The sequence below is a fragment of the Leptodactylus fuscus genome, chromosome 1, assembly GCF_031893055.1.
Source record: "Leptodactylus fuscus isolate aLepFus1 chromosome 1, aLepFus1.hap2, whole genome shotgun sequence".
NCBI lineage: Eukaryota > Metazoa > Chordata > Amphibia > Anura > Leptodactylidae > Leptodactylus > Leptodactylus fuscus.
This window is the reverse complement of record NC_134265.1, coordinates 105,207,667-105,228,159: the sequence shown is the minus strand read 5'-3', so window position 1 is coordinate 105,228,159 and position 20,493 is coordinate 105,207,667.

The following is a 20,493-nucleotide window of genomic DNA, read 5'->3' as shown; positions in this document are numbered from 1 at the left end:
GTCAGACAATGGCACTGTATACCAGTAGTAAAAATTGTGGGTGCACGTAACCCCAATATATTCTTTGAATTCCCAGTCAGAAACTGGCACTATATGGCAGTAGCAAGAAATGAGGGTATTTGTATTCCCAATATACTCTTTGAATTCCCAGTCAGACAATGGCACTGTATACCAGTAGTAAAAATTGTGGGTGCACGTAACCCCAATATATTCTTTGAATTCCCAGTCAGAAACTGGCACTATATGGCAGTAGCAAGAAATGAGGGTATTTGTATTCCCAATATACTCTTTGAATTCCCAGTCAGACAATGGCACTGTATACCAGTAGTAAAAATTGTGGGTGCACGTAACCCCAATATATTCTTTGAATTCCCAGTCAGAAACTGGCACTATATGGCAGTAGCAAGAAATGAGGGTATTTGTATTCCCAATATACTCTTTGAATTCCCAGTCAGACAATGGCACTGTATACCAGTAGTAAAAATTGTGGGTGCACGTAACCCCAATATATTCTTTGAATTCCCAGTCAGAAACTGGCACTATATGGCAGTAGCAAGAAATGAGGGTATTTGTATTCCCAATATACTCTTTGAATTCCCAGTCAGACAATGGCACTGTATACCAGTAGTAAAAATTGTGGGTGCACGTAACCCCAATATATTCTTTGAATTCCCAGTCAGAAACTGGCACTATATGGCAGTAGCAAGAAATGAGGGTATTTGTATTCCCAATATACTCTTTGAATTCCCAGTCAGACAATGGCACTGTATACCAGTAGTAAAAATTGTGGGTGCACGTAACCCCAATATATTCTTTGAATTACCAGTCAGAAACTGGCACTATATGGCAGTAGCAAGAAATGAGGGTATTTGTATTCCCAATATACTCTTTGAATTCCCAGTCAGACAATGGCACTGTATACCAGTAGTAAAAATTGTGGGTGCACGTAACCCCAATATATTCTTTGAATTCTCAGTCAGAAACTGGCACTATATGGCAGTAGCAAGAAATGAGGGTATTTGTATTCCCAATATACTCTTTGAATTCCCAGTCAGACAATGGCACTGTATACCAGTAGTAAAAATTGTGGGTGCACGTAACCCCAATATATTCTTTGAATTCCCAGTCAGAAACTGGCACTATATGGCAGTAGCAAGAAATGAGGGTATTTGTATTCCCAATATACTCTTTGAATTCCCAGTCAGACAATGGCACTGTATACCAGTAGTAAAAATTGTGGGTGCACGTAACCCCAATATATTCTTTGAATTACCAGTCAGAAACTGGCACTATATGGCAGTAGCAAGAAATGAGGGTATTTGTATTCCCAATATACTCTTTGAATTCCCAGTCAGACAATGGCACTGTATACCAGTAGTAAAAATTGTGGGTGCACGTAACCCCAATATATTCTTTGAATTCCCAGTCAGAAACTGGCACTATATGGCAGTAGCAAGAAATGAGGGTATTTGTATTCCCAATATACTCTTTGAATTCCCAGTCAGACAATGGCACTGTATACCAGTAGTAAAAATTGTGGGTGCACGTAACCCCAATATATTCTTTGAATTCCCAGTCAGAAACTGGCACTATATGGCAGTAGCAAGAAATGAGGGTATTTGTATTCCCAATATATTCTTTGAATTCCCAGTCAGACAATGGCACTGTATACCAGTAGTAAAAATTGTGGGTGCACGTAACCCCAATATATTCTTTGAATTCCCAGTCAGAAACTGGCACTATATGGCAGTAGCAAGAAATGAGGGTATTTGTATTCCCAATATACTCTTTGAATTCCCAGTCAGACAATGGCACTGTATACCAGTAGTAAAAATTGTGGGTGCACGTAACCCCAATATATTCTTTGAATTCCCAGTCAGACACTGGCACTATATGGCAGTAGCAAGAAATGAGGGTATTTGTATTCCCAATATATTCTTTGAATTCCCAGTCAGACAATGGCACTGTATACCAGTAGTAAAAATTGTGGGTGCACGTAACCCCAATATATTCTTTGAATTACCAGTCAGAAACTGGCACTATATGGCAGTAGCAAGAAATGAGGGTATTTGTATTCCCAATATATTCTTTGAATTCCCAGTCAGACAATGGCACTGTATACCAGTAGTAAAAATTGTGGGTGTATATAGCCCCAATTCTATTGCTAGGGGACTTGCAGGGTATTTCTGGGGTGAAGGTGGGGGGGCACACCGTTGGAACGGGTATCGGGGTATATATCGGGTATACGGGAATACACTGACAGTGTATTCCATTCAGGATCCTGGGAAAGCTGGGTTGCGGCGATTGAGCCCGTCAGTGCCACGTTACACTGACAAGCTTCTCCCTGGAATTTAGCTCTTACAAGAGCTGTTGGTTGTCTTCTCCTTCCTATCCTAGCCTGTCCCTGCCTACCCAGAATCTAAGCCCTAGCTAGCTGGACGGAAACCTCCGTCCTCGGTGAATTGCAAGCTCAGAATGACGCGAAGCTGGGCGTCGCTGTTCTTTTAAATTAGAGGTCACATGTTTTCGGCAGCCAATGGGTTTTGCCTACTTTTTTCAACGTCACCGGTGTCGTAGTTCCTGTCCCACCTACCCTGCGCTGTTATTGGAGCAAAAAAGGCGCCAGGGAAGGTGGGAGGGGAATCGAGTAATGGCGCACTTTACCACGCGGTGTTCGATTCGATTCGAACATGCCGAACAGCCTAATATCCGATCGAACATGAGTTCGATAGAACACTGTTTGCTCATCTCTAATAATAAATAAAAATTCTATGAAAATGCACAAATGAAAGTCAGACATTGCTTTTCGCTTCAAAATATATATATATTTTTAAATAAAACTCATGAAACAGGCCTGGACAGAAATGCTGGTTCCCTTGACTTAATATTTTGTTGCACAACCTTTTGAGGCAATCGCTGCAATCAAACGATTCCTGTAACTGTCAATGAGACTTCTGCACCTCTCAGCAGGTATTTTGGCCCACTCCTCATGAGAAAGCTGCTCCAGTTGTCTCAGGTATGAAGGGTGCCTTTTCCAGACAGCATGTTTCTGCTCTTTCTAAAGATGCTCAATAGGATTTAGGTCAGGGCTCACAGAAGGCCACTTCAGAAGAGTCCAATGTGTTCCTCTTAATTGTTCTTGGGTGTTTTTAGCTGTGTATTTTGGGTCATTATCCTGTTGCAAGACTCATGACCTGCGACTGAGACCAAGCTTTCTGACACTGGGCAGCACATTTCTCTCTAGAATCCCTTTATAGTCTAGAGATTTCATTGTACCCCGCACAGATTCAAGACAGCCTGTGCCAGATACAGCAAAGCAGCCCCAGAACATAGCAGAGCCTCCTCCACGTTTCACAGTAGGGACCGTGTTCTTTTCAAGATATGCTTCATGTTTCCATCTGTGAACACAGAGCTGATATGCCTTGCCAAAAAGTTAGATTTTTGTCTCATCTGTCTATAGGACATTCTCCCAGAAACCTTGTGGCTTCTCAACAAATTTTTATTATTACTTTTGTCAGATTCAAGTTATTTCTGTGACCATTGTGAGTTTTTCTTTCATTAAACGAGGGGTAACAAAAATTTTGGCTACGTGTATAAAGCAATGTAAAACAAATGTGCTTTCATAACATGCCCAAAAACAATAGTTGGTCCAGCCGTTCACAATATTGTATTAAACCCGAAACACACAGCCCTAAAAATCAAAATGTCCTATATTCACCTCAGCAGATTTTAAAGTACAGAAGTGAGTAAATACAAACATTCTGAATACAACATAATACATAGAGTGAATAGCAAGTCATGGGAGACTGAGAAATATAAGCAGACTAATATCAAATATATAGGTAGTAATAATTGTAATAATTATATTAGCTTTCATAATCTCCTTTGATCCCATCTGATAACCAATTCCACACTGCAATGTCTTCCTTTTCTAGGACAAAGCATTCCATTTAAGGCTCCTGCAATGGAGTACTTTCTGTTATTTAATACGCATATACTAGATCTAGCCACAAGAGTGCACCATAGGGAAAAAAATTTAAAACACACAGGCCTCATCCATTTTCTAACGTCCATTTTTACCATAACATGTCTTAAACCATATTAATTATTGCCAGGTTAAGCTAAGAGCCTCCTGGGAGGTGACTGGTGTCAGAAACAGGGCAATTAATAGTTAAAACCACAATCTAAAGCCTCACATTTCCCTGAGGAGAATGAATTCAAGCCAACCCTGACTTCCCATTGCTTAATCATTCTCCGATAAGGATCGCTGGATGAATTATGGATTTGTGCTGAAAGGAACCTTATCAGCAATTTCCTCTTTTATTTGTATCCTTTGTTTCAAATAAAAAAATGACAAAGGTTTGGAGGCGAATGAAAAGAATTCTGAACAATGCAATGTCCTTTGGAAAGAATACGGCTCTCAGTATATTAGATTTCATTCTGCTCAGCCTCCTAGTCAAAGCAGTGTGATGCAGACATAGTGGACTTATAGATCCTCGCCCTATCACTGGATATAAGGCATGTCACCGCTGATAAGCAGTAATAGGCCACAGTTGCTACTACCTGATCTGGCATTAAGATATTTGTCCTATAAAAGAGACCTCCATACTCCGATAGCTTTATAGAAGGGGGATTACATGTGTCTTATTCAGCATATACATATAAAATGGGTTCTTCACTTTTGTTATAGAGTATATTCTTGGTTTAACAAAATTAAGACATTGGAATTGCCTACTGTCTGTTAGATTTAAAGACCTAAAGGACAGATTTATGTGGAAATATTTTTTCACAGTAAATATAATTTTATTATGCAAAATGATGTTGATCTGCTATTAGATCTTACAAATATATGTTACATAAAATCATATATTTTATAAGACTCATAATAAGTGGGTGGCTTTGTTCCTTGTTCTTTTGACTCAAGCTTCAATTTTCTGCTGTTTTCAAGTGAGCAAAAGTATGTAGTAATAAATACATTCGCGTGTATACCCTAACCTCAGCAGTTACAGAAAATCAAGCATAATAAAGATAATAGAAGCTGAAGAACGGCTCATACTATGGAATACAATGACGTTCAACTATTTTCAAACATTGGCCTGGCCTTCACGATTATAACACGAACTGTCAAGATTAGGGTTGAGCGATTGGGATCGGAAAAGATTGGATTCCGATCGGCGATCGAGTAAATTTCACGATCTCGATTGGAATTCTGATCCCGATCTTTTTAGGCGGGATCGAGGTCAGAGGTTATTTCCCACAATGCTTTTCTACTGGTCAAGCATTGTGGGAAAAGCTAACAATGTTAGCTACTAGAGATAAGCGAGTACTATTTGAAACTGCTGTTTCGAATAGTACGCTCCCATAGGAATGAATGTATGCAGCCGGCACACAGCCTGTGCCGGCGTCCGGCCACTTAACCCCCTGCGCGCTGGCTGTGTCCATTCATTCCTACGGCATAACAGGGAGGAAACAGAAGAGTACATAGTATCTACTCTTCTGTTTCCTCTCTGCTGTGCCGTATACTGGACTCTGCTACATCTGCATTACTGTACATTGACTTGTCTATCTACTCCTCTGCTTTAGGGACAAAGCAGAAGAGTAGATAGAAAAGTCAATGTACAGTAATGCAGATGTAGCAGAGTCTAGTATATGGCACAACAGAGAGCAAACAGAATAGTATAGTCTACTAGAAACAGAATAGTCCACTTACCTGCACAGATCTGCTGCTGCTGTCGTTCCCCGTTTTTCTCGATCCGGGCGTGCCCCTAGCTCCCAGGTTAGTGTTACAGACCTAGGAAGAATGTGGGGCTTGTGGCTTAGGAGAGTGTGGGCGGGTACTGGCAGGGATGATGCACTCACGTCTCCCCGCCCTGTATTTGCCCACACTCTCCTAAGCCACAACAAGCCCCACCTATTTCCAGCATCAGTAACACTATCCTGGGAGGCGGGGGCACATATGGTGCTCTGCAGACATGCGAAGTAGAAGAGGAGCGAGAGCAGCGTTGAGCGGCAGGGGCAGCGCTTCTGTGCAGGTAAGTTGACAGCAGGAGGAAACTTAAGTAGCCGGGGGATTTTTTAATCACTACACTATGTGGAGGCTAAAAATTAAAGCGTTCAATTTTTAGACTCCATGCTGTTTAGTGAATAGGATCGTTTTTAAAATCTGATCTTCAATTATTAAAAAAATCCCATTGACATTAGGATCGGAAATTGGGATCGGGTTCGAATGGAAAATGATCGGAAATCGGATTTTAAAAATGATCCTGAAATCTCAAGATCGGCTCAACCCTAGTCAAGATCCAAACTGGAAAGGGAATGATCATCAGTAAGAAAATTATCAGGATTATTAACATTTCATGGATGTGGTTAATTTATGTAATCATAATGTAAATATATGTAGTAAGAATGAATTAAAAAATATGGTATATTTATTAGGAAAACTGAAATGTCCAGGTTTTAGATTTTTACATTCTTACCAATCTGTTCTTGCACAATGCCTTTCTCTGTGCTGGTAGGTAGGGAGGGCTGGCTGGGCAGCATGTGCAAGGAGCATGTGGCTGTCTGTCCATTCACAAGACAATACTACTACTAATAATAATATTTTATTTATATAGCACCAACATATTCCGCAGCACTCTACAATTTGTAGGGTTCAAGTACAGACAAAAAGATACATTATAAAGAAATAATCACTTCACACAATGGGACTGAGGGTCCTGCTCACAAGAGCTTACAATCTATGAGGTCGAGGGGATGACACAAGAGGTAGAAAGGGCGTTCAGAGGTAGCATTGCTTATACAATGGTCAGACAATTTTTTAATAGTGGTTACTGTCATAACACAAACATAAAACTGTATGAGCTATCACCAGTCATATCCTTTAACGTGCAGATTGTGCCTCGACATATAAAGTTAGTCTCAAATAGCATCATATTGTGTGGGATAATCTAGGAGCGGGATCAGAGGAGGGTTTGGTTTAGGGATTCTAATTAAGGTACAGAAGGGTTTACATTAGGAATTGTGATAGGCCTGTCTGAAAAAATGTTTCTTTTGGTTTGCGGTTGAAGCTGTAGAAATTGGGAGTTAATCTGAGTGTCTGGGATAGAGCATTACAGAGAGGTGGTGCAACTTGGGAGAAGTCATGTATATGAGTGTGGGAGGTTCTTATAATAGAGGATGCTAGTCTTAGGTCAGTGAGTGAATGGAGAGCTTGGGTTGGGAGATAGACAGAGATGAGACATGGACATGCAGCCAAGTAGGAGACTTCAGGCTGACTAGTCTGGACCAGAGCCCTTGGTGCTTTATTTGAACTGGTTCTATGATGTCATCAGTGCCAGTGTAGTGCCACCAGACCACATCCACTGGTCTCCACTCTCTGCCCATCCACAGAATGTATGCACGGCTCTTTAAGAGTTTGTAAAACTCTTTGGTCTTTTGCTAGCTACTCATCTGTGCCTGTGGAGGATTAATGGAACATTTACTTACAGGAAGTCAATATCCCCATATTTGGGTTAAAGGTAAAAACCAGAGGATCACTTAGACCAGGGGTAGGGAACGTACGGCTCTCCAGCTGTTGCAAAACTACAATTCCCAGCATGCATACTTGCTCTGCTGTTCTTGGAACTCCCATGGAAATGAATGGAGCATGATGGGAGTTGTAGTCTCACAGCAGCTGGAGAGCCGAAGGTTTCCTACTAGAGATGAGCGAACACTAAAATGTTCGAGGTTCGAAATTCGATTCGAACAGCCGCTCAATGTTCGTGTGTTCGAATGGGTTTCGAACCCCATTATAGTCTATGGGGAACAGATACTCGTTAAGGGGGAAACCCAAATCCGTGTCTGGAGGGTCACCAAGTCCACTATGACACCCCAGGAAATGATGCCAACACCTCTGGAATGACACTGGGACAGCAGGGGAAGCATGTCTGGGGGCATCTAACACACCAAAGACCCTCTATTACCCCAATATCACAGCCTAACAACTACACACTTTACACACTCAATACCACATCTCTGACAGTAGGAAAACACCTTGAAACATGTGTATTTGGCACTTGCAGTGAGGAGAGCTTGTCACCAGCAGTGAATTTGGCCCTTGTAGTAAGTTGAGGTTGGCACCAACATTTGTTTTGAAAATCAGGGTGGATTGAGCCTCTAACCAGCAGAGTTTGGGCAAATTCATGGTGGAGGGAGCCTCTAAACACCCCAGTTTGGGCAAATTCATGGTGGAGGGAGCCTCTAAAAACCCCAGTTTGGACCAATTCATGGTGGAGGGAGCCTCTAACCAGCCCAGTGTGGGCAAATTCATGGTGGAGGGAGCCTCTAAAAAACCCAGTTTGGACCAATTCATGGTGGAGGGAGCCTCTAACCAGCCCAGTTTGGGCAAATTCATGGTGGAGGGAGACTCTAACCAGCCCAGTTTGGGCAAATTCATGGTGGAGGGAGCCTCTAAAAAACCCAGTTTGGACCAATTCATGGTGGAGGGAGCCTCTAACCAGCCCAGTTTGGGCAAATTCATGGTGGAGGGAGCCTCTAACCAGCCCAGTTTGGACCAATTAATGGTGGAGGGAGCCTCTAACCAGCCCAGTTTGGACCAATTAATGGTGGAGGGAGCCTCTAACCAGCCCAGTTTGGACCAATTAATGGTGGAGGGAGCCTCTAACCAGCCCAGTTTGGACCAATTAATGGTGGAGGGAGCCTCTAACCACCCCAGTTTGGACCAATTCATGGTGGAGGGAGCCTCTAAACAGCCAAGTTTGGACCAATTCATGGTGGAGGGAGCCTCTAAAAACCCCAGTTTGGACCAATTCATGGTGGAGGGAGCCTCTAAACAGCCCAGTTTGGGCAAATTCATGGTGGAGGGAGCCTCTAACCAGCCCAGTTTGGACCAATTAATGGTGGAGGGAGCCGCTAAACAGCCCAGTTTGGGCAAATTCATGGTGGAGGGAGCCTCTAAACAGCCCAGTTTGGACCAATTCATGGTGGAGGGAGCCTCTAAAAAACCCAGTTTGGACCAATTCATGGTGGAGGGAGCCTCTAAACAGCCCAGTTTGGGCAAATTCATGGTGGAGGGAGCCTCTAACCAGCCCAGTTTGGACCAATTAATGGTGGAGGGAGCCTCTAACCAGCCCAGTTTGGACCAATTAATGGTGGAGGGAGTCTCTAACCAGCCCAGTTTAGACCAATTAATGGTGGAGGGAGCCTCTAACCACCCCAGTTTGGACCAATTCATGGTGGAGGGAGCCTCTAAACAGCCAAGTTTGGACCAATTCATGGTGGAGGGAGCCTCTAAAAACCCCAGTTTGGACCAATTCATGGTGGAGGGAGCCTCTAACCAGCCCAGTTTGGGCAAATTCATGGTGGAGGGAGCCTCTAAACAGCCCAGTTTGGGCAAATTCATGGTGGAGGGAGCCTCTAACCAGCCCAGTTTGGACCAATTAATGGTGGAGGGAGCCGCTAAACAGCCCAGTTTGGGCAAATTCATGGTGGAGGGAGCCTCTAAACAGCCCAGTTTGGACCAATTCATGGTGGAGGGAGCCTCTAAAAAACCCAGTTTGGACCAATTCATGGTGGAGGGAGCCTCTAAACAGCCCAGTTTGGGCAAATTCATGGTGGAGGGAGCCTCTAACCAGCCCAGTTTGGACCAATTAATGGTGGAGGGAGCCTCTAACCAGCCCAGTTTGGACCAATTAATGGTGGAGGGAGCCTCTAACCAGCCCAGTTTGGACCAATTAATGGTGGAGGGAGCCTCTAACCACCCCAGTTTGGACCAATTCATGGTGGAGGGAGCCTCTAAACAGCCAAGTTTGGACCAATTCATGGTGGAGGGAGCCTCTAAAAACCCCAGTTTGGACCAATTCATGGTGGAGGGAGCCTCTAACCAGCCCAGTTTGGGCAAATTCATGGTGGAGGGAGCCTCTAAACAGCCCAGTTTGGGCAAATTCATGGTGGAGGGAGCCTCTAACCAGCCCAGTTTGGACCAATTAATGGTGGAGGGAGCCGCTAAACAGCCCAGTTTGGGCAAATTCATGGTGGAGGGAGCCTCTAAACAGCCCAGTTTGGACCAATTCATGGTGGAGGGAGCCTCTAAAAAACCCAGTTTGGACCAATTCATGGTGGAGGGAGCCTCTAAACAGCCCAGTTTGGGCAAATTCATGGTGGAGGGAGCCTCTAACCAGCCCAGTTTGGACCAATTAATGGTGGAGGGAGCCTCTAAACAGCCAAGTTTTGGGAAATTCATGGTGGAGGGAGCCTCTAACCAGCCCAGTTTGGACCAATTAATGGTGGAGGGAGCCTCTAAACAGCCCAGTTTGGACCAATTCATGGTGGAGGGAGCCTCTAACCAGCCCAGTTTGGGCAAATTCATGGTGGAGGGAGCCTCTAAACAGCCCAGTTTGGGCAAATTCATGGTGGAGGGAGCCTCTAACCAGCCCAGTTTGGACCAATTAATGGTGGAGGGAGCCGCTAAACAGCCCAGTTTGGACCAATTCATGGTGGAGGGAGCCTCTAAAAACCCCAGTTTGGACCAATTCATGGTGGAGGGAGCCTCTAAAAAACCCAGTTTGGACCAATTCATGGTGGAGGGAGCCTCTAACCAGCCCAGTTTGGGCAAATTCATGGTGGAGGGAGCCTCTAACCAGCAGAGTTGTGGGAAAGCAGGGTGGAGGGAGCCTCTAACCAGCAGAGTTGGTGGAAATCAGGGTGGAGGGAGCCTCTAACCAGCAGAGTTGGGGGAAATCATGTTGGAGGGAGCCTAGTATTAGCAGAATTGTGCAACGCTTATGGTGGATGAGTATGAGGATGCGGAGGAATTGGAGAGGTTGAGTACAGACATGGAGTTTCATGTTGGGGTGCTTTACACAGGTGGGCACAAAAATGAAGGCTCTATCCAGTGGTGGTTCATTTTTATCAAAGTGAGCCGGTCGGCACTCTCAGCTGACAGACGGGTGCGCTTGTCAGTGATGATGCCACCGGCTGCACTGAACACCCTCTCAGATAGGACGCTGGCGGCAGGACAGGACAGCACCTCCAAGGCATATAGGGCAAGTTCAAGCCACAGGTCCAACTTCGACACCCAATACGTGTAGGGCGCAGAGGGGTCGGAGAGGACAGGGCTGTGGTCGGAAAGGTATTCCCGCAACATGCGCCTATACTTCTCACGCCTGGTGACACTAGGACCCTCCGTGGCGGCACTTTGGCGAGGGGGTGCCATCAAGGTGTCCCAGACCTTAGACAGTGTGCCCCTCGTTTGTGTGGACCGGTGAGAACTTGGTTGCCTACTGGAGGAACTGCCCTCCCTGCCGCCAACGTCACATGCTGGAAACATCTCCATCATATTCTGCACCAATTGCCTGTGGCAAGCATTGATGCGATTGGCCCTCCCCTCTACCGGAATAAAAGACGAGATGTTGTTTTTATACCGGGGGTCAAGGATAGCAAAGATCCAGTACTGGTTGTCCTCCATGATTTTGACAATACGCTTGTCGGTTGTAAAGCACCCCAACATGAACTCAGCCATGTCTGCCACAGTGTTAGTTGGCATGACTCCTCAGGCCCCACCGGAAAGTTCAATCTCCATTTCCTCCTCATCCTCCATGTCTACCCATCCGCGCTGCAACAATGGGACGATTCGAAGTTGCCCGGAAGCCTCCTGTATCACCATCACATCATCGGACAACTCTTCTTCCTCCTCCTCCTCCTCCTCCTCCTCCATTAAACGCAGTGAAGCGGACAGATGTGTGGACCTACTCTCCAGCTGTGACGGATCGGATGCTATCCCTAACTCCTCTGTGTGATCTGAGTTATCCCTGATGTCAATCAGGGATTCTCTCAGAACACACAAGAGCGGGATTGTAAGGCTCACCATCGCATCCTCAGAGCTCACCCTCCTTGTGGACTCCTCAAAGACCCGTAGGATGTCACAAAGGTCTCTCATCCATGGCCACTCATGGATGTGAAACTGAGGCAGCTGACTTTGTGGCACCCTAGGGTTTTGTAGCTGGTATTCCATCAAAGGTCTCTGCTGCTCAACCACTCTATTCAACATCTGAAACGTTGAGTTCCAGCGTGTGGGGACGTCGCACAAAAGCCGGTGTTGTGGCACATGCAGGCGTTGCTGGAGAGATTTTAAGCTAGCAGCGGCTACTGTCGACTTGCGAAAGTGGGCGCACATGCGCCGCACTTTCACCAGTAGCTCTGGAACATTGGGGTAGCTCTTTAGGAAACGTTGCACCACTAGGTTGAAGACGTGGGCCAGGCATGGAACATGTTGGAGTCCGGCAAGCTCCAGAGCTACTACCAGGTTCCGGCCGTTATCACAAACGACCATGCCTGGGCCCAGGTGCAGCGGCTCAAACCATATTGCCGTCTCATCGAGGAGGGCATCCCTCACCTCGGAGGCAGTGTGCTGTCTGTCCCCCAAGCTGATCAGGACGCTACATTCACCCAGTGTGCCGTCAGTGAAATGTAGCGTCCCTGTCCGCATGCACTTGTCCACGCGTCGGTGGTCAAGTGGACCTTTGTGCAAAGCGCGGAACTAAGGGCTCGCCTGATGTTGAGTGACACGTGCTGGTGCAAGGCGGGGACGGCACACCGGGAGAAGTAGTGACGGCTAGGGACGGCATAGCGAGGTGCCGCAGTTGCCATCAGGTCCAGGAAGGCGGGAGTTTCAACAAGCCGGAACGCCAACATCTCCTGGGCCAGCAGTTTAGCGATGTTGGCGTTCAAGGCTTGCGCGTGTGGGTGGTTAGCAGTGTATTTCTGCCGCCGCTCCAATGTCTGAGAGATGGTGGGTTGTTGTAAAGAAACGCCTGATGGTGCCTTTGATGGTGCAGGAGAAGGAGATAAGACAGGACCAGGGGAGGATGAGGTAGAAGTCAACAAAGTGGCGGAGGCAGATGAAGTGGTGTCCTGGCTCGTCCTCTGGAGTGCATCGCCAGCACAGTCAGCAGTGGCAGTGGCAGAGGCAGAGGCAGTGGCAGAGGCAGTGGCAGTGGCGTGAACGGCAGGCGGCCTTTGTCCTGCCGTTGCTGCCTGCCACTGATTCCAGTGCTTGGATTCCAAATGACGGCGCATTGAAGTGGTGGACAGGTTGCTCTTCTCAGAGCCCCTAATCAATTTCGAGAGGCAAATTGTGCAGACAACACTATATCTGTCCTCGGCGCATTCCTTGAAAAAACTCCACACCTTCGAGAAACGTGCCCTCGAGGTGGGAGTTTTTCGGGGCTGGGTACGAACTGGAACATCTTGGGAGATTCCGGGTGTGGCCTGGCTTCGCCTAAGCTGCTGACCTCTGCCTCTGCCTCTAGCTACCCTTTTTGGTGCTGCACCTGCCTCAACATCCACACTACTTTCCCCGCTTGACATCCCCCCTGTCCAGGTCGGGTCAGTGTCCTCATCATCCACCACTTCCTCTTCCAACTCCTGTCTCATCTCCTCCTCCCGCACAATGCGCCGGTCAACTGGATGCCCTGACGGCAACTGCGTCACATCATCGTCGATGAGGGTGGGTTGCTGGTCATCCACCACCAAATCGAACGGAGATGGAGGAGACTCTAGTGTTTGAGCATCTGGACACAGATGCTCCTCTGTTAGGTTCGTGGAATCGTGACGTGGAGAGGCAGGTTGAGGGACAATGAAAGGAGCGGAGAACAGCTCTGGGGAGCAGGGACAGTTTGGGTTATTGTTCTGTAAAGCTTCGGAATTTTGGGAGGAAGGAAGACAAGACTGTTGGGTAATAGGAGGAGAGGAGGCAGAGTCTGACTGGCTGCTGGACAATGTGCTGTAAGCGTTCTCTGACAGCCATTGCAAGACCTGTTCCTGGTTCTCGGGCCTACTAAGGTTTGTACCCTGCAGTTTAGTTAATGTGGCAAGCAACCCTGGCACTGTGGAGTGGCGCAATGCTTGCTGCCCCACAGGAGTAGGCACGGGACGCCCTGTGGCTTCACTGCTACCTTGCTCCCCAGAACCATTCCCCCGACCTCGCCCACGGCCTCGTCCACGTCCCTTTCCGGGAGCCTTGCGCATTTTGAATTCCTAGTTAGAAATTGGCACTGTATACCAGTAGTAAAAATTGTGGGTGCACGTAACCCCAATATATTCTTTGAATTACCAGTCAGAAACTGGCACTATATGGCAGTAGCAAGAAATGAGGGTATTTATAACCCCAATATATTCTTTGAATTCCCAGTCAGACAATGGCACTGTATACCAGTAGTAAAAATTGTGGGTGCTCGTAACCCCAATATATTCTTTGAATTCCCAGTCAGACACTGGCACTATATGGCAGTAGCAAGAAATGAGGGTATTTGTATTCCCAATATATTCTTTGAATTCCCAGTCAGACAATGGCACTGTATACCAGTAGTAAAAATTGTGGGTGCACGTAACCCCAATATATTCTTTGATTTCCCAGTCAGACACTGGCACTATATGGCAGTAGCAAGAAATGAGGGTATTTGTATTCCCAATATATTCTTTGAATTCCCAGTCAGACAATGGCACTGTATACCAGTAGTAAAAATTGTGGGTGCACGTAACCCCAATATATTCTTTGAATTCCCAGTCAGACACTGGCACTATATGGCAGTAGCAAGAAATGAGGGTATTTGTATTCCCAATATATTCTTTGAATTCCCAGTCAGACAATGGCACTGTATACCAGTAGTAAAAATTGTGGGTGCACGTAACCCCAATATATTCTTTGAATTACCAGTCAGAAACTGGCACTATATGGCAGTAGCAAGAAATGAGGGTATTTATAACCCCAATATATTCTTTGAATTCCCAGTCAGACAATGGCACTGTATACCAGTAGTAAAAATTGTGGGTGCACGTAACCCCAATATATTCTTTGAATTACCAGTCAGAAACTGGCACTATATGGCAGTAGCAAGAAATGAGGGTATTTATAACCCCAATATATTCTTTGAATTCCCAGTCAGACAATGGCACTGTATACCAGTAGTAAAAATTGTGGGTGCACGTAACCCCAATATATTCTTTGAATTCCCAGTCAGACACTGGCACTATATGGCAGTAGCAAGAAATGAGGGTATTTGTATTCCCAATATATTCTTTGAATTCCCAGTCAGACAATGGCACTGTATACCAGTAGTAAAAATTGTGGGTGCACGTAACCCCAATATATTCTTTGAATTCCCAGTCAGACACTGGCACTATATGGCAGTAGCAAGAAATGAGGGTATTTGTATTCCCAATATATTCTTTGAATTCCCAGTCAGACAATGGCACTGTATACCAGTAGTAAAAATTGTGGGTGCACGTAACCCCAATATATTCTTTGAATTCCCAGTCAGACACTGGCACTATATGGCAGTAGCAAGAAATGAGGGTATTTGTATTCCCAATATATTCTTTGAATTCCCAGTCAGACAATGGCACTGTATACCAGTAGTAAAAATTGTGGGTGCACGTAACCCCAATATATTCTTTGAATTACCAGTCAGAAACTGGCACTATATGGCAGTAGCAAGAAATGAGGGTATTTATAACCCCAATATATTCTTTGAATTCCCAGTCAGACAATGGCACTGTATACCAGTAGTAAAAATTGTGGGTGCACGTAACCCCAATATATTCTTTGAATTCCCAGTCAGACACTGGCACTATATGGCAGTAGCAAGAAATGAGGGTATTTGTATTCCCAATATATTCTTTGAATTCCCAGTCAGACAATGGCACTGTATACCAGTAGTAAAAATTGTGGGTGCACGTAACCCCAATATATTCTTTGAATTCCCAGTCAGACACTGGCACTATATGGCAGTAGCAAGAAATGAGGGTATTTGTATTCCCAATATATTCTTTGAATTCCCAGTCAGACAATGGCACTGTATACCAGTAGTAAAAATTGTGGGTGCACGTAACCCCAATATATTCTTTGAATTACCAGTCAGACACTGGCACTATATGGCAGTAGCAAGAAATGAGGGTATTTGTATTCCCAATATATTCTTTGAATTCCCAGTCAGACAATGGCACTGTATACCAGTAGTAAAAATTGTGGGTGCACGTAACCCCAATATATTCTTTGAATTCCCAGTCAGACACTGGCACTATATGGCAGTAGCAAGAAATGAGGGTATTTGTATTCCCAATATATTCTTTGAATTCCCAGTCAGACAATGGCACTGTATACCAGTAGTAAAAATTGTGGGTGCACGTAACCCCAATATATTCTTTGAATTACCAGTCAGAAACTGGCACTATATGGCAGTAGCAAGAAATGAGGGTATTTATAACCCCAATATATTCTTTGAATTCCCAGTCAGACAATGGCACTGTATACCAGTAGTAAAAATTGTGGGTGCACGTAACCCCAATATATTCTTTGAATTCCCAGTCAGACACTGGCACTATATGGCAGTAGCAAGAAATGAGGGTATTTGTATTCCCAATATACTCTTTGAATTCCCAGTCAGACAATGGCACTGTATACCAGTAGTAAAAATTGTGGGTGCACGTAACCCCAATATATTCTTTGAATTCCCAGTCAGACACTGGCACTATATGGCAGTAGCAAGAAATGAGGGTATTTGTATTCCCAATATACTCTTTGAATTCCCAGTCAGACAATGGCACTGTATACCAGTAGTAAAAATTGTGGGTGCACGTAACCCCAATATATTCTTTGAATTCCCAGTCAGACACTGGCACTATATGGCAGTAGCAAGAAATGAGGGTATTTGTATTCCCAATATACTCTTTGAATTCCCAGTCAGACAATGGCACTGTATACCAGTAGTAAAAATTGTGGGTGTATATAGCCCCAATTCTATTGCTAGGGGACTTGCAGGGTATTTCTGGGGTGAAGGTGGGGGGGCACACCGTTGGAACGGGTATCGGGGTATATATCGGGTATACGGGAATACACTGACAGTGTATTCCATTCAGGATCCTGGGAAAGCTGGGTTGCGGCGATTGAGCCCGTCAGTGCCACGTTACACTGACAAGCTTCTCCCTGGAATTTAGCTCTTATAAGAGCTGTTGGTTGTCTTCTCCTTCCTATCCTAGCCTGTCGCTGCCTACCCAGAATCTAAGCCCTAGCTAACTGGACGGAAACCTCCGTCCTCGGTGAATTGCAAGCTCAGAATGACGTGAACCTGGGCGGCGCTGTTCTTTTAAATTAGAGGTCACATGTTTTCGGCAGCCAATGGGTTTTGCCTACTTTTCTCAACGTCACCGGTGTCGTAGTTCCTGTCCCACCTACCCTGCGCTGTTATTGGAGCAAAAAAGGCGCCAGGGAAGGTGGGAGGGGAATCGAGTAATGGCGCACTTTACCACGCGGTGTTCGATTCGATTCGAACATGCCGAACAGCCTAATATCCGATCGAACATGAGTTCGATAGAACACTGTTCGCTCATCTCTATTTCCTACCCATGACTTAGACAATACCTTCAGTGTTAGCCCAAAGCCCACTGTTTCTCAGCCAAATATTGTGTCCTACAACCTGGTGTCCCCATTGTTTTGTGTATACTCTGTCCCTAGCTCTTGGCTCCTGCATACTTTCTGCTTTGACCCAGAATTGACCCTTGACCATTCAATTACACTCTCTACCTTTTTGTTGCACTAGTCAGTGACTAGTTTCATATGAAATCCAAATCTATGCGCAGGGATTAAACTGTGGCAATCCAAAGTCACTTAGACTCTGCTAACCAGAGCAGTCCAAGTCTCACAGTGAAGCTATGGTGGTAAGCTGAACCATTACAGTGAGATGCCACTGTATAAAAGCATATCAATAGTTTATTTTAAAACTGACCAATAATATTCAGTCTTAAATGGCCTTTACATTAAAAATACTTTTTGATGACAAGGACCTTAAGGAAAAAGTGAAAGAAATATTACCAATTCAAGTCAATGGGGTTGTATGGGTTTGAAAACTCATTTTTCTTCATATTTCTTCCAGAAAGAGTTTTATTGCTGTCCATGAGCTGTGTGCAGTACTGCGGTGTACCTTTATTTACTGGAACAAAGCCAAGCAGCAGCATCACACACAATCCATGGACAAGCGTGGAACTGTTTATGGAAACATCATTTTATACAAACCATTTCATACATATAAAGTTATTAGCTCATAAATATTTAAATGTTTTCACAAATTCTCTTCAATTGTTCCTTTTTCATTGCCTGTAGTTTTACAGTATGTGAAAAGAAACTCAATGGCTTGTGTGTGTGAACCTGAAGGATCACAGCTCTTCAATGACAACCCAAGTGTAAAATTTTCTGGCAATGGCAAATATACAGAATGTGATTTTAGAAAGTATGTATCTGTAATTGTGCTCTGGGTGCACAGCGCTGACAGGTACATATTATTGAGTGCCTCAAGTTAATTTAGTAATGACCCTAAAATTAACCAAAAGTCAATCTGAACTCAATGACATATATGTATTTTATAGAATCTGATGTATATTCTTTAGCGAATATACAGTTTAATTAATATCTGGCTTACCCTTTGTATCATGCTGTCAGAGAAGCCTTTAATGATATAAAAGACTGTCAAGGAAATAAGTTAGTATGTCACAATTTTAGAGCAATGGCAATTATGATAACTTCTCACTCTCCTTACGTAAGCTTAAATCAAAGTTTGATGGGATTTTTTTTCTGAAGTATATCTTCATTTACTTGATCTTCCTTTGCCTGGAAATTCTGGAATTTTCGCACAATCCCAGTGAATTCTCATTTTTACATAAACATATTGGACTCTAAGAACGAGCCGAAAGGCTATAAGTATACGCTATAAACTGGCAACATGTGGTTAATGCATACGCCGATCCATTACATGTTACTGTACTTCCCATCAGATTTTTCAAACTTCAGATCTTTCATTTGGAAATAAATGTATATTGAAGCAGTCAGATATTAAACTTAGTTGTACCCTAGAGAACACTTTCAACTTCTGGCTGCTAAATCACATACATAATAGGAAAAATGACTTAGACTTGTAAAGAGAGGAAATAGAAGCACCTGCGACAGGATAGAAGGATGCTTTAAGGGGATGAGGAAAAGGGGATTCTTAAAGGATTACATAGATTGACACTAAATCCATAAGAAGTTTATTTAGACGTAGTTGCTACAGCTGATATTTGGAAACAAAATCTGTGTTGCATGATAGGGGCTGAATGTTAAATAAAACGTGTGACACATGCAGATTATTACAATATTCTCTATCCAATACTAGTGAGTTAAAAAAGTAACATTTAAATGATATAAATCCCCTAAAGCAGGGGTGCTCACACTTTTTGAGCATGTGAGCTACTTTAGAAACTCACCAATGGATAAGATCTACTATCCATTTCTTGTGGGCAGGGGCCAGGGCCTGTGGGCAGAGCGGAGTGAGAGAGCAGGAGACAGCTCTATGGTGTCTGCTTTTTGACAGCGCAGGCTGAGAATCATCTCCAGACGCTGGCAGGCGGGGCTGCCGCAGCCCTGACTGCGAACGAGTGCAAGGCCCCAGCCTGCCAGTGTCCGGAGATGATTCTCAGCCTGTGCTGTCAAAAAGCAGACACCGATCCCGCGATCGACCCATACGTCCTTCGCGATTGACTGGTAGATCGCGATCGACGTATTGGGCACCCCTGCCCTAAAGCAATAACTTATTAAAGAAAGAAAATTAGTTTAGTTATCCCTTTGGATTACAATATAGCACATCCCATTAGAATGTGAACGTAATGAAAAACAATTGCACAGAATAGACAACGTAATACAACTATTGTATTTTTTTCTTTCTTAGTAATTTTTATAAATGTAACAATAAGACGGTAGCCATATTGGTTTTCAGCATTGAATTTCTGTGGCTTCTCATAAATTTGTAAAAAAATGTAATTTTGTCTACATGTTCGGATATCAACTCAACTCACTGGCTAAATTATAACTTTAATTCGCATAATTTATCAATTCTAAGTGTATTAAATATGACGAATATTGACTGGACTTTTGCCAACATTCAGTGGCGTATATGCTCCATATAGTTATAATTTGCCTATGTTTTAAAGTTACCTAATAAAGTTGATACATATTAATAGTATTCATAATAGATGGTGAAGCAAAAGTTTCCTTTAGCTGCTAAGTTTTCCCCAATGTTAACCACTTCAATACTGAGCCAGTTTCTCTGGTTCAGGACATTTTCAGGTTTTTTCACATGTGCAGTTTTGAGGGCTACAGCATTTTTATAATTTGAGTTATTCAACCAAAAAAGAGCATTCAAGAACTTATAAATGCACCCATAGACAGCAAAGCATCAAACCACTGAGGTAGCAATGTCTCAAAGTCTCAAACCATGATGCTCCCTCCACCATGATTCACAGTAGCGATGAGCAAACTGGCTTGGATTTAACTATATTCACCCTGAATTTTCTAATAGTTTTGCTCTGATGTGGAACTGGATGTATAAGTGTTTTTTTTGTTTTGTTTTTTACCACACCTTCCTTGGGCCTCAACCTATTATACTCTGGTATCTAAAGAGACCCCAATAT